Consider the following 15,067-nt stretch of genomic DNA (forward strand, 5'->3'; position numbering starts at 1 on the left):
GCGCGTATTGTTGGCCGCTCGAACATCACCCTCTCCATCAGGGACCATGTTAGTCACACAACAGCACTAGTAGTAGAGGGACTACGGGAGATGCTGATCCTAGGTCTGCCTTGGCTGGCGCAGGAGGACGCCACTGTGGAAGTCAGGGAGGGGAGGTTGCACGTTGGCCACCACGAGCGGCGCACAGTTTACAGCCTGGGCTATCGGCCACCCGCCGAGCAGGGGACACCCATCACGCTCGCGGACTTGAGGAACGGTGTGCCCGCTGCCCATGTAGAGCTCATAAACAATGTCTTGTCTCAACAGCCACAGGTGTTTGCGGCCACAGATATGCTCCGCCGTACCACAACCACGGAACACACCATCCCCACCCGACCTCACCAACCCCAGTTCGTAAAACCATACGGGTTCGGACCCACTGAAAGGCACGTCATCCAGACCCAGATCACGGAAATGTTACGCGATGGAGTCATCGAACCCAGTGAGTCGCCATACAACTGCCAGATTGTCATGGCGAACAAGAAAGATGGCTCCATGCGTTTTTGTGTGAATTTCAAACCAGTCAATTCAGTAACCATACCCGCCCCACCACCGCTTATCAACATAACAGACGCTTTGGCAGGGCTGGGCGACGCCCGCATCTTCACGTCCCTGGACCTCAAGTCCGGGTACTGGCAGGTGCCGGTACGTCCAGAGGACCGCCCGAAGACTGCGTTCACTGCCCCTGACGGCCGGCGTTTCCAGTTCTGTGCCATGCCGTTCGGGCTGATGGACGCCCCCGCGACCTTCCAGGCCATGATGGTGCGTGTGTTAGACGGGTACGCGGGCGAGTTCGCCGCCGCGTACCTGGATGACGTCATCATCTGGTCACGGTCGTGGGAGGACCACGCCCGGCACCTCGGCCTGGTCCTTGAGCGGCTGGCCAGACACGGCCTCACGTGTGCCCCCCAGAAATGCCACGTGGGCGCGGCTGAACTGGAGTACCTAGGGCACATGGTGGACGCGGAGGGTTGCCGCCCTCTGCCAAAGCACCTGAACCTTATTGAGTCCAAACCCGCCCCTCGAACCCGCAAGCAGCTGCAGAAGTTGATGGGCCTTCTCAACTGGCTGCGCTCGTTCATTCCGATTTTGCCAGCGTCACCGCCCCGATGACGGACTTGCTGTCACCCAAGCTCCGGTTTCAGTGGACCAGCGAAGCGGACGCCGCCCTGGATGCGGTGAAACGGCAGTTCCGCGAGTGCCACCAGCTCGCCCGTCTGCAGCCTGACCTTCCCCTGTTCCTTCAGACAGACGCCAGTCAGGAGGGGATGGGGGCCGTCCTATACCAGGTGGGGGACAAAGGCGTGCGCCGGGTGGTGGAGTACGCCAGCGCCAAGTTCGGCCAGCCCGAACGGCGGTACCATGTGAACGAGCAGGAGTGCATGGCCGTCGTTTGGGCTATGCGCCGCTACCGCCACCACCTGGAGGGCCGCCGGTTCACGCTGCGGACGGACAGCCAGTGTCTCCGCTGGCTGGACTCCGCCCAGGGCCGCAAGTCGAAGTTCACGAGGTGGGCGTTGATGCTCCAGAACTTCGACTTCGCGGTCGAGCACGTCCCTGGACGGGACAACCAGTTCGCCGACGAGTTGTCGCGCCATCCCGACCCACACAACACGTTTCAGGATGACCAGGACTGGGAGGGGCTGTTGCCGCCAGGGGGAGTCGCGCCGCCGGTCACTCCAGGGGAGGCGCCCGCAACTTTATTCCACATCCCAAGGGCCCCCGATCATCCCGCCGTCTTGCCTGTGGAGACCCTGAGCGGATTAGTGGAATTCGTGAAACAGGCCCAGCGGACAGACGACCCCACACAGGCCGAGGTGCGGTCATGTGGGGAGCAGGTTCACCCCTACCACAGGTGCGTGGACGGGGTGTTGGAGACCCGGGTACCAGGGGACATGGACGCCTGGCGCCTTCATGTGCCGCTCGGTGCCCGCGAGCAGGTCATGGGCTTCCACCACACGCACGAGCTGGCGGGACACCCAGGTGCGCACCAAACCCAGTTAGACATCCGTAAGACCTTCCATTGGCCGGGGGTGACGCGGGACGTACGGGACCTGGTGCGGCGCTGCCAGCAGTGCCAGCAGAGGAAGACGAGGCGGTCTGACGGGGTGGAGCAGCAGCGCCCCCGACGGCCCCGCGACCCGTTTCACACCCTGGCCCTGGACATAATGGGGCCCTACCCGCGGACCACCCGGGGAAGGAGGTTCTTGGTCGTCATCACAGACATTTTCACCCGGTGGGTCGAGGCCTTCCCGGTGTCCAACGTGCGCGCCGGAACCATAGCCGCCCTGCTGGACCACGAGATATTCCCACGGTATGGTTTCGCGCGCGTGCTGTTGACGGACAACGGCTGTCAGTTCAGCGGGAGGCGCTGGAGAGCTGACTGTCGCCGTTGGGGTCTCGACCACCACACCACCCCCATTTACCATCCCCAGGCCAACCCCACTGAGAGGCGGAACCAGGAGGTCAAGGCGCAGCTGCGGCTGAGGTTGGGGGACGACCACTCCAAATGGGACGTCCACCTGCCGAAGCTGTTGTATTGCCTCCGGCGCCGCACCAACGCTGTCACCGGTCATTCCCCTGCCGAGCTTCTGTACGGGAAGAACTTGGCTTTGCCCGGGGAAAGCAGGGTGGCCGATGTTGACATGGGCACGGTGGCGCGCCCCAATCATGAGGAGGGGAGGGAGCACGCCAGACAACGGCAGGCCCAATTCCTGGCGGCCCACACGCCCATGACTAGTCACCCCCCACCCCCCATCCAGCCAGGTCAGCTGGTATATGTCAGGCAGCACCACTTGTCGTCCGGGGCGCGTAACTTTTGTGCGGGGTTGGCGCCTCGATGGTCGGAGCCGCGGGAGGTCCTGTGGAGGACGGGCCCCTCATCCTATGCGGTCCGGACGCCAAGGGGACGGCCCGCTAAAGTGCACCGGGACGACCTGCGCGTAGTCGCGCACGGGGTCAGAGTTGGCCCAACGACCCCCTCTTCACCATCCCCCACACTCCAGGAAGCCACAGATACGCCGCGGGAAGGAGCAGCACCTGAACCCACCACCCGGGGGGACATGCACACGGGCGACACAGACGTGGGTAGCCCTGATCAGGCACATGAGTGCAACCAACCCGACCTCCGGGACACCCCGAGCAGGTCCCCGGTGCCGCTGGCCACAGTTCCGCACGTCCCCGAGGAGGTGGGGAATCCGTTGGTCTGGTTTCCTGACGAGGAGGGGGAGGAGGTCTGTGAGGAGGAGGACGTCGAGCCACTGTGGCCGCTGGACCTCAGCCTGGCGGACGCCACGTTCCGGGTATCCGTGGACGAGCCCGAGGAGGGGGAGGAGGAGCCGGACAGTAGGGATAGGCGCCCCACCCGCAGACGTCGGGCCCCGGTCAGGACGTACTGCGCGGACGACAGCGAGCCGGTAGAGTTCGCTCCTGTCCCCGCCGTGGAGGCGAGCTGCCCGACCACCCAACCGGACACGAGGGGACCTACCACACTCTGCACAGTGGAGACCCCTACCAGCACAGTCCCCACCACACGACCACAGAGGGCCCGCCGACCCCCGGCCTACCTGGCGGATTACGAGTGGTCCAGGTCCCCGTCGAGCTACTCCACCCGGGCGCGGCCCGTAAGGGGCGATCCAGGTGTGCCAACACTCGTGGCCGGACCCCTATCATTCCCCCCGCCCACGTCATCCATTCCACCACCCTGCCACACCCCGACCACACTGACCCCCCCACCCACTTGTCACCATATTGAGCTAGAAGAGGCGCACGTCGCTGCCCAGTCCCAGGGGGGGAAAGGACACGGGTCAGGGCGTAACCCCTTATCATTCATTGAGTGGGAGAGGTATTCAGGGCAGAATGTTTACATCACAACACACCACCACTCCGCCGCGTAGTGTAGGGCTCGCAGTGCGGCGAACGTCAGTGAAGTGCTCAGCGTGTGAAGCGAGGCGTTGATGCACATAGCGGTCTCAGAGAAGGGGGGGCATTTGACGCCGACCGCCAATGCTCCTCTGTCGCATAGACCGCTATGCCTCATCAACGTCTCGCAAAAGCGTGTGCACCGAACGCGCCCGTGCGCGCAGCAAAGTGCAGTTCGTGCGACGAGGCGAACGCCATACAACGAGTGCTACACCGGCGCAAGGATCCGGCCGGGTGTGGCATATCCTTCCGCCGCACTACAACAAATTGTTATAATTATGTTTTTCCACAGGATTTTATTAAACATTATTTTTTATTAATTAATAATTAAGTCTTTGCAAAATCATGTTTCAATGTGCGATTTGTCCCGAACCTGGCCGGTTCAGTTTCCCGCGAAATTCACACGTTTCCGCGGGAGGGCTGGCGGGGGAGGGGGGTCGCGCGCGGCGACACCGCTAGTGTCCTTCGAGAGCTCAACCAGGCCGGCAGCCTGCGCGCAACGCGGAACCTTCAAACTTTGCATTCACCGACATGTAGTTTTCCATAGTGTAATTTCTTTTCAACCTTTTTGTACAGTTCCGCGGTCGGCCTAAATTTACCATGAGGTACTTAACTTAATTCAATCAGTGCTCAAGATGAGTGTTCCACGTCATACGTAAGTACTGTGGGGAGATTATGTGGTTTCACGTCGGCGCTTCACGCCCAACCTAGCCTACAGGCTATTTAGTTTTGGCCCGCACGGGGCAGCCAGCAGGCGACACGTGCTATCAGACTTAATAACGATTCAGTCCCTGGGTCACACCTAGACACCACGTAGAGTCGCCGGAAACACGGGCCTACGTGCTGCTAGCCCAGTTTATCAAGTGTAATGTATTAGTGGAATAGTTGTTCGCCTAAGTGTAATTCGTCATGTCAGGGCTTATGTATCACCGTCGTACGGCAGTGCGCCACCAAACTTAATCCAGAGCTAGGTATTAGTGTAGTGTATTGTGCTTCAAAATATCGTGTGCCATGTCAGAGTGTCTTTTGTAACTTTCGCATCACGTAAACGAGTCTGCCCCTCACGCGCATAAGAATCGTGAGCCGCCACTGAGGAAGTGAGCTGCGCGTGTGACTAGTCGCGTCGGGCAAACCGTTACGGCCAGAACGGGCAGCACCATGTATTGGGCTGTGCTGTATTAAATTCACGAACTATCTGAAGAAGTTTTGTGTTATTATTCAGGCGTCCCGAGTGGCCTCAACAGCTCGGGGGGCCCTACTGCGTTGACCCCTACCTCTAGCCACGAGGCCGAACCTTCCCTGAGATCACGAACTGAACAAAATCACGTCTAAATACTCAGAGGTAGCGGGGACGGCGTCAAAGTAATACTACTGTACCAGGTATGCCAGCAAGCAAGGTGTCCATCAACCGCTGGAATATCGCTGGACCACTACTTATGCCAAATGGTAATCTCTTAACCTTGAACAACCCCTTCATGGTATTTACCGTAAGCAATTTTGCTGTGCCCTCATCTACAGTTACCTGCAAATATGCTTCCTCCAGATCCAGTTTTGAGAACAGCTGTCCTCCCTCTAGTACTGCTAGTGCTTCACTGACAGTGGGCAATGGGTACACACTAGTGTCACACACGCTGTTTACAGTGCCCTTATAGTTCCCGCAAAGCCGAATGGACCCGTCTTTCTTCAAAATGGGTATGACTGGAGTCGCCCAACCCGAAAAGTCCACTGGTTCATACACTCCACGCTGCACTAACCTATCTATTTCCTGGCTCACCTTGTCTCTCAAAGCAAATGGTATTGGCCGGCTCTTTTTAAACACAGGGTCACATTCTGGTGGAACTGTTATTGTCACTTGTGGTCCTACATATTTTCCCAGCTTATCTGCCTTAAACACATCCGGAAACTCCCTAACAATCCCTGCTGCCAAGTCTTCCCTAACCTTGTTCACCCCCACTAACTTAATTCCCAGAGGTGCAAACCAATCTCGTCCCAGCAAATTCGGCCCTTGTCCTTCCACCACTACCAACTCTAGGAGTACCGCTGACTCACGCCCCTTCAGTTGTACAGCAACTTCCATAACCCCCATCACCTGTAGATATTCGCTGGACCAGGTGCGTAATAACATGTCCTTCCTTGTCAGTGGAGGTTCCTGAGGCCACAGGGCCTTGTAAGTTCTCCCGCTGATAATCGATCGACCTGCCCCCGTGTCAACTTCCATCATCGCTGATTTCCCATCCAGCAACACTTCCACACACCACGGTTTCCTGGGCTGTTGTTCCCGCATATTGTACAGCGTATATTGCGTGGCAGCACCTTCCGAACAATCCTCTTCAAAATGCTGTACTTCCTGTGCCACTTCTCGTTGCGCTAGGTCGTTTGTTTTCGAAACTCCCTCATGCTTTTTTTTTGTGATACAAGCCCGCTCAATGTGTCCCCTCTTTTTACAGAACCGGCATACAGTGTTCCAATGTCGGCACGTGTCTGCTGCGTGCTGCCCATTACAGCGCCAACATAGCTGGTTCTCGTTGTCTCTTCCCTTCCTTATCGCTTCCCTTTGTCTTCCCAGTGATATAGTGTTCGACTTAACCGAACCCGCCGGTTTTGAATATCTTGACACGCCATTGTTCACTTTGTGTACACTCTCTTCCACTATTGTACTGTCTCTCAAGTCCGCCATGTTCTGTCCAGTCGCCTCTGTTGCCATCGCAATATCCACTGCTTCTTTCAAGGTTAGTTTCTCTTTAACGAGGAGAGCCTGTTGCACTGATTTATCCCTTACGCCGCAAACGAGCCGGTCGCGAAGCATTCGGTCGAGGTCCGAGAAATTGCAGTGTGTACTCAGCCTTCGAAGCTCTGCTATGTACACGGCGATCGTCTCCCCATCTTTCTGATCGCGCTTCAAAAACTTAAAAGTTTCCACAATTTCACTAGGCTTCGGGTGAAAGTGATTATTTAATATGGTGAAGACGTCCATCAAGGAAACCGACGCGGTCGACTTTGGTGATACTAGCGACGTCACCAGCCCGTACAAATCGGCGCCGCACACGGTATAAAACACTGCCCGCTTGGCCTCATCCTCCGTGATAGTGTTCGCGATAAAATAAAACTGTAACCGTTCGCGATAAGAATTCCACGATTCTTTCTCGGGCGCGAACTCTCCGATGGCTCCGATTAAGGCCATATTGTACACGAAATTGTTATCCGTTTTAACCTCGTCGCCAACTGTTATGTATAGACCACGCGGACATGGCGGCGGCTGATGCTCGACTGACTGAGTGACGCATCGGTCTATGTTGCCAACCTGAGTCACCAAATATCCTCATCCATACTATATACAACACCTATCTATGATCTATCTGTTACCCAAACTTATGTGCATGCGCAGAGCTCACGTTTTTGTGATTTTTCCCAGATGGCGGACCTACATTTGGCCCCATCAATATGTATACATTCACTTTCTTGAACATTGGGGGATATACCAAGCATATTACGAAATTGGTGTGCCAAATGAATCTATGGTTTGCAGAACTATCCTGGAATACAATTTGTACACTTTAATGGTTATATAAAGAAATAATCTCAACTTTAAATGTACTTGAGAAAAATTTCAAAAAGGCAGTTCCATTTTTGTGTGATGGTGCTGATATCTTTAGGATTTTTGCCGTAAAAATTGTATCGATGTATGAGAAATGTCTGTTAGAATGCTCTGTAATAAGTTTATAGCTTTGTGCGTATCACATGTTTATTAAAACGGTTACTGATCTGTTATCGTTCTTGGATTCAGGTTGGACATATTCTGGAATAAAGCCCGCGAGTTCAGTTACGGTCGTGTTTGGTCATACGAAAAAATGGACTGTATTACACAGATGACCAACATCACATGTACGGCAAAACAGATTGGTACCGAGTGTACCCGAAACGACGTCTTACCGGCCAGACTCCATGATGACGACTGGTTACATCCGCCTGCCGCCAGGGACACCAACTGTAGAAACTTGGTAGCCGGATGTGTTGCCAACTCACACAGTGAATGCAGTGAGGGCGGGAGATTTAAAACACAGGAAATGTCCTCGTCTACGCACTAGTGTGAATCAATAGCTAGGAAGTCTTAAGTATAGTTTTCTTGCAGAGCACCATACCGCACTGAACCATAAATGTCACACACTGAATTTCATTAATTACATATATACACGATCAAACATTTCCGCCCACCTTGAAATAATCCATTTCAACACATGTATGGGAGTGGGCACAATTTTACCAATGCACGCTTGATTGGCCCGCTAGACGTGCGCACAGTAGCGACTCTCACCACTCCGTCCCTTCCAGGGTGCAGTTCCGTGACACGCCCCAGACGCCACTGAAGGGGTGGGAGTCTTTCTTCTTTAAGCAGTACGAGCTGGTCGAGAGCAGGACCATTTCCCGGCTCATGCCACTGCTGACGTTGCTGCAGGGTATGGAGGTAGTCACGATGCCAACGATGCCACAAGTCCTGCTGGAGACGCTCGACTAGTTGCCATCTCTGTAGACGATTAAGTGGAACATCTCTCAGATCAGGTTCAGGTAAGGCAACTAAAGGCTCCAAAGTAAGAAAATGGCCAGGGGTTAGCGCATTAAGGTCGTTAGGATCGCTACTCACAGGGCACAATGGTCTCGAATTGAGGGTGGCTTCGATCTGTACTAAGACAGTGTACATCTCTTCAAAAGTCAGTACCTGTTCCCCAATCACTCGTCGTAAATGTGTCTTGAAGGATTTAACTCCAGCCTCCCAGAGACCTCCAAAGTGAGGAGCCGCAGGGGGATTGAAGTGCCAGCGAACACCGAACTGGGACATAGAGTTTGCAACGGTTTGTTGGTGTGCAGCAGAAGACAACAGTTCGGCCAATTCTTTCAGATGATTATTAGCACCGACAAAATTGGTACCACAGTCAGAGTAAATGTCTGAGGATCTACCTCGCCTGGCTATGAACCTGCGATATGCTGCCAGGAAGACATCAGTGGAAAGATCTGAGGCCAACTCTATATGCACCGCCTTTGTTGCACAACATACGAATATACAAAGAAAAGCCTTAACCACAGGTTCCCGCCGGACTTTAGCCGCTTTGATCAAAACGGGACCAGCATAATCCACCCCGGTATGAGCGAATGGCTTGACTTGTTGTACCCTCATAGCAGGAAGATTACCCATAGGGGGTTGCCAAGTTGCCGGTCTCTGTCTGAAGCAACGGAAACAGTGGCGCAGGCGACGAGTGATGGCATCCTTGTCTCCGAGAATCCAAAATTGTTCCCTGAGGATGCCTCTAAGCGTCTGCACACCAGGATGGTTATTCTTTTCGTGGTAGTGGGTAATAAGGAGGTCAGTCAACGCACTAGACTTGGGCAACAACACAGGATGCTTTTGCTCAAAGGAAAGCTTTGACTCAGACAGCCGGCCGCCCACCCTTATCAGCCCATGCTCATCAAGGAAGGGGGCCAACTTTCGAAGCTGAGGACTAGGGCGACGCTGTTTCTTGAGAGCCATGATATCATTACTAAAGAAACTTGCCTGAACAAACAATAACCAAAATTCCAATGCCTTGTTCATGTCCTTTGGGGTAAACTCATCAACGATCCGGCTCTGTCTGGAGGTGCGACAGTTGAATACGAAACGAAAGATGAATGAAGTGATTCTCAACAGCTTGATCAACCGACTGACACGGAGCAGCAAATAAGAAATTGACAGACCTGAAGCAACAGTAGTGAAGGTCACAGACTTCTGTTCCAGCAGGACTGGATCCACTTCAGTAGCACCTGGAGAGCTTGAAGGCCAGTGGTGAACAGACTCTTTCAGCCACACCGGGCCTGTCCACCACAAGTGATGTTCCAGAAGCTGCGCTGGTAGTAGACCTCGTGAAGCACAGTCTGCTGGATTTTCCGCTGACGGTACATGCCTCCACCAGGCAGCATCAGTGAAGTTCTGAAGTTCGCTCACTCGATTCGCTACAAAAGTTTTCAAATTGTGAGGAGATGACCTTACCCATGCCAACACTACCTGCGAATCAGTCCAGGCTGTCACCGAGGACACAGTGATGTTTTCTGTATAACTCTGAGTGATATGGCTGAGTAACCGGGCAAGGAGTAGGGCACCACACAGTTCCAATCTTGGGAGTGACAACCTTTAGAGGTGCTACCTTTGACTTCGCCATCAACAGATGGATCTTAACTTCATCAGGGCCAAGAACACGCAGGTAGACGACTGCTGCGTAGCCAAGCTCAGAGCTGTCTGAAAAACCATGCAACTCGTAACGGCAACAGTTTGACCCTCTTATACATCTGGGAATCATTATGGATGACAACAGGGGTAGATCCTTGTGAAATAGGTTCCAGCGATGTGCCAGATCTTCAGGAAGATCACTATCCCAGTCAACAGTTTTCAACCACAGGACTTGCAGCAGATGCTTAGCTACCATTAACAGCGGACTAAGCCAGCCAAGAGGATCAAAGATTTTTGCAACTGTAGACAATATGGTGCGTTTGGTGGCACGAATGGAGCTACTCTTAATCTTGTACACAAACATGTCAGAGACTGGGTTCCACTGAAGCCCTAACACCTTTACAGCCAACTGACTATCCGGGTCAAGACAAAACAACTGTGGCACTTCCAAATCTTCAGCTGGCAACCAGTCAAGTAAAGCTGGGTGATTACTCAAAAACTTTCGCAGTCTGAACCCACCTCGTTCAAGGCATGAAATCAATTCGCGCTGGATTTCCAATGCAGAGCTGACAGACTGTGAGCCTGTCACGATGTCATCAACATAGATGTCTGCCTGCAAAACTTTAGACGCCAAAGGAAATGCCACAGATTCATCACAAGCTAGTTGTTTCAACGTGCGAAGGGCCAAGTAAGGAGCTGCAGACACACCAAACGTTACTGTCTTCAGCCAATAATCTTCAATAGGGTCTGTGTCAGCAAATCTCCACACAATACGCTGGTACTCTTGATGCTCAATACAAACACCGATTTGGCGGTACATCTGTTTTATGTCTGCTGTAAAGGCAACCATGTGCAGTCGGAAGTTGGACAAAATTTCAACAATATCACGTTGCAACTTTGGGCCAGTCAGCAAGTTGTCGTTCAGGGATAATCCATTGGACGTTTTTGCAGACGCATCAAAGACTACACGTAATTTGGTTGTTGAGCTCTCTGGTTTTACGACAGAGTGATGCGGTATGTAGTATGCCTGTTTCGAATGCACCTGTTCGGGGGGAATCTTTTCCATATGCCCAGCTGTCAGATAATCCGTCATGAACTCAAAATACATGCTCCGCAGTTGAGGGTCTCCTCTGAGACGTCTTTCGAGCCCAATCAAACGACGAACCGCTTGAGAACGAGAGGTACCTAATTCCGGCTGCGAGGCACGAAATGGCAGACACACAGTATAACGACCCTCGCCATTCCGGGTATGGCTGTCAACGAATGTCCTTTCACAGATGTCATCATCAGGAGAACAATGCCTTGTGGCCGGAAATTCTTCCAACTCCCAGAATCTTCTCATGGTGTCCTCTAACGGAGGGAATGATGTGAAAAGTGAAACACAAAATGACTTAGAGCACTGAGGTGGCTCAGAGGGCACCCTTCCCATTAAAACCCAACCGAATACAGAGTCAAGAGCCATAGGTGGGCCACTGAGCTTGCCTCCAGTGAGCAGTTGGGGAAAAAGGTCAGCGCCGATGAGCAAATCGACAGGGCCAGGTGTGTCAAACGTAGGATCTGCAAGTTTCAGGTTAGACACTGCCCTGCTAACTTCAGGTGACAACTTTACACAAGGCAGATCCGCAGTTATCCGAGGCAAGACGAAGACATCCAAGGCATATTGAGGCCCAACCCCACCAACAGGAGCAATAACAATGGAGGCAAAGGCTCGAGCGATATTGACAGGTGTGCTTGACAAGCCAGTGACTGGGAGGTGCGCCTTAATACGAGGTAGACGTAGCCTCTGCATGCACTTCTCTGAAATGAAACTAGCTTGGCTAGCGGAATCCAACAGGGCCCTAACTGTACATGCATTCCCTGCAGAGTCCAAAACCGCAACTTGAACTGTTGATAGCAGAATGGTGTGTTCTGAGTTAGTAACTGCTGACATAACTGTTGGAAGAGTAGACACACACTGATCTGGTGATGAGGTGGCCGACACGTCATTTTTGTCAGAACAAGTCTTCTGTACAAAGTGTAACAGGGTATGATGTTTCTTACCACAAGTGCGACATGATGTAGATGGGCAGTTTTTTGACTGGTGAGACTTTCCTAGACAGTTCAAACACAATCTATGTTTCTTTACTATTTCAAAGCGATCACTGGGAGTCATACATCCGAACTCAGGACACTGGTGCAAGGTATGTGATGAGTTGCACAAACAACACTGTGATATATATGAATTGACAACAAAGCTGGATGAATTATGATTCTTAGGCATAGAAGAGGACTGCGGCCTTTGGTTCAGTAACTGTGGCCGCACAGGCTTGGAGCGAGACGAACCAACCAACTCCTGGGCCCTACAGTGTTTTTCAAGGAATGCTTCAAAATTTTCAAGTTTAGGAAACTCATGGCTCAAACTAAGTTCCCACTCTCCTTGCAACTTGGGATCCAACCGCCTTGACAGTATCGGTAAAAGGATCATGTCCCAATGCTCCACTGGAGCTCCCAGTGCCTTCAAAGCAGCAAGGTTTTCTGAGATGACATTAAGTAGCTGGCGAAGTGACTTGGGGGTTTCGACAGATGCTGAAGGTGCATTAAACAGGGCCTCTACATGAGCGGACACAATCAACCTTTTGTTATCATATCTCTTTACAAGCAAGTCCCATGCAACTTCGAAGTTTGCTTCTGACAATTCTAAAGGCTGAATTATGCCAAGAGGTTCACCAGAGACAGCACCCTTTAAATATGCCAACCTTTCAACAGAGGACAACCGAGAGTTCTCCGTGACAAGTTTCATAAAAAAATTTGCAAAATTAGGCCACTTCTGGGGAGTACCATCAAAATGAGGAAGATGAATCTTCGGCAAAGCAACATTCAACTTACGGCCATTTGAAGTCTCGCTAGCGGAGGTCTCCAGCAGGTCTGGTTTACTGTCCACAGCGTCTACAGCGGCCATCACACTGTAGTATTGCTCTTCAAACGTCATCATACGCTGCAGGTGCAGTTCTGCATTATAATCCTCGAGGTCAGCCGATGCTGCTTCCACTGTGATGTAGTCTGCATCATACGACGTTTTCACGGCAGGCAAATCACGGACGGTAGCTAACAATAACTTCACCTTTGAAACATCACTTGCCGCGGCAATTGAGAGATCGCTTGCACGTTTCATACGACCTTCTGCGAGACGTAACCGCAATGCTGCCGCCTGAGCACCAGCCATAATTGAGGTTAAGTACAGTAAACCAATCCACGAGGCAATAAATCGGCGAAAATCTACTAGGCAATGTTTAACAAGATGTCCGCGAATGCGAACAACATTTCGAAAACACGTGCTCACTCGCGCACTTTGTTAGGTTAATTCATTCACGAGACACGCACCGGCAAATTATTAGCCTCACTAACACAGCATAACAGAGAATCTGAACGGTAGACGGCGTGGAATACCAAACAACTTTACACGAAGCGGAATTTAACGAAACAGCGGGCCGATAATACAAATAAATGCCCGCGTGGCAAACGATAAAACGCACCACAATAACTTGCGCACGATACGAAAAACACTGGAAATATCCGGCCCGGAGGACCAAAATGTTTGGTCATACGAAAAAATGGACTGTATTACACCGATGACCAACATCACATGTACGGCAAAACAGATTGGTACCGAGTGTACCCGAAACGACGTCTTACCGGCCAGACTCCATGATGACGACTGGTTACATCCGCCTGCCGCCAGGGACACCAACTGTAGAAACTTGGTAGCCGGATGTGTTGCCAACTCACACAGTGAATGCAGTGAGGGCGGGAGATTTAAAACACAGGAAATGTCCTCGTCTACGCACTAGTGTGAATCAATAGCTAGGAAGTCTTAAGTATAGTTTTCTTGCAGAGCACCATACCGCACTGAACCATAAAAGTCACACACTGAATTTCATTAATTACATATATACACGATCAAACAGGTCGGATCCCAACAAGGCAGTGCTTATTCGCTATGTTACCCGAATGTCTTGGAGTACTGCCCTACGTGTTTTAAGACAACCTGTTAGCAGCGTGCCAGTGCAGTCTTGAACCAGCTAGCCAGCCAGCCAGCCAGCCAGCCAGCCAGCCAGCCTTCACTAAAGCTGTCTGGGTTCAATGCACATGGATAAAGTAGCGGGTGTTTCAGTTTGCTCTGGGTGTTTCCATTTTGCCTACAAATACATACGTACGTTTGTTCTCTGCTTTACCTATTCAACCCTTCAGGTGACTGCAGAACTGAAATGAACATGAATCTTTGTGAGTCATCCATTATATAGCTTATGCTTGTGACTCGTACGAGAAAGTGGTGCCATTTCATTCAGAAGTTTTTTATTTATCTGCAATAGCCCATCAACAAAAACCAACATAATCCTACAAAAACATTGGAAAACAACAAAATCCAACAGATTCTGTTCAAACGTAATTCACAACAGAATTCAGCCAAAACCAATGATTTCAGTGTCCTTTGGCAACAGCAACCGACAGAATACATTGAAAGTTTTTTTATTTTTGGGCCAATTTCTCCCAACAGAAACCTCTGAAACCCAGTGATGCCATTGTGGTTACAAAAGAAACCAACAGGATCCAATAAAATACACTTAAATTACATCTGTCTGTAAATCTTTGATAGGGGAGCGCAAATAAATGTAATAGTAGCCTTTTCAAGAAATTAAAATGCTACAAATGTGCTCTCAGCGTCATATTAATGTCTGAAAGACGTACTGGGAAAGCACGGCTTCTTGCAGCTGCGCCCTTGCTTTGTACTATAGCCTCTCCCATGTGCCACCACTGAAAGGGGCACCACAAAAGTACCAAAAAGAAAAAAAAGACAGCCTGTCCTACACACAAGCAGGTGAATCTTATGTTTTTCTCCTTGCGAATTCTGAAGTCACTTCTGGTTGACTGGTCCAG

Source organism: Bacillus rossius, chromosome 8 (genome assembly GCF_032445375.1).
Source record: "Bacillus rossius redtenbacheri isolate Brsri chromosome 8, Brsri_v3, whole genome shotgun sequence".
NCBI lineage: Eukaryota > Metazoa > Arthropoda > Insecta > Phasmatodea > Bacillidae > Bacillus > Bacillus rossius.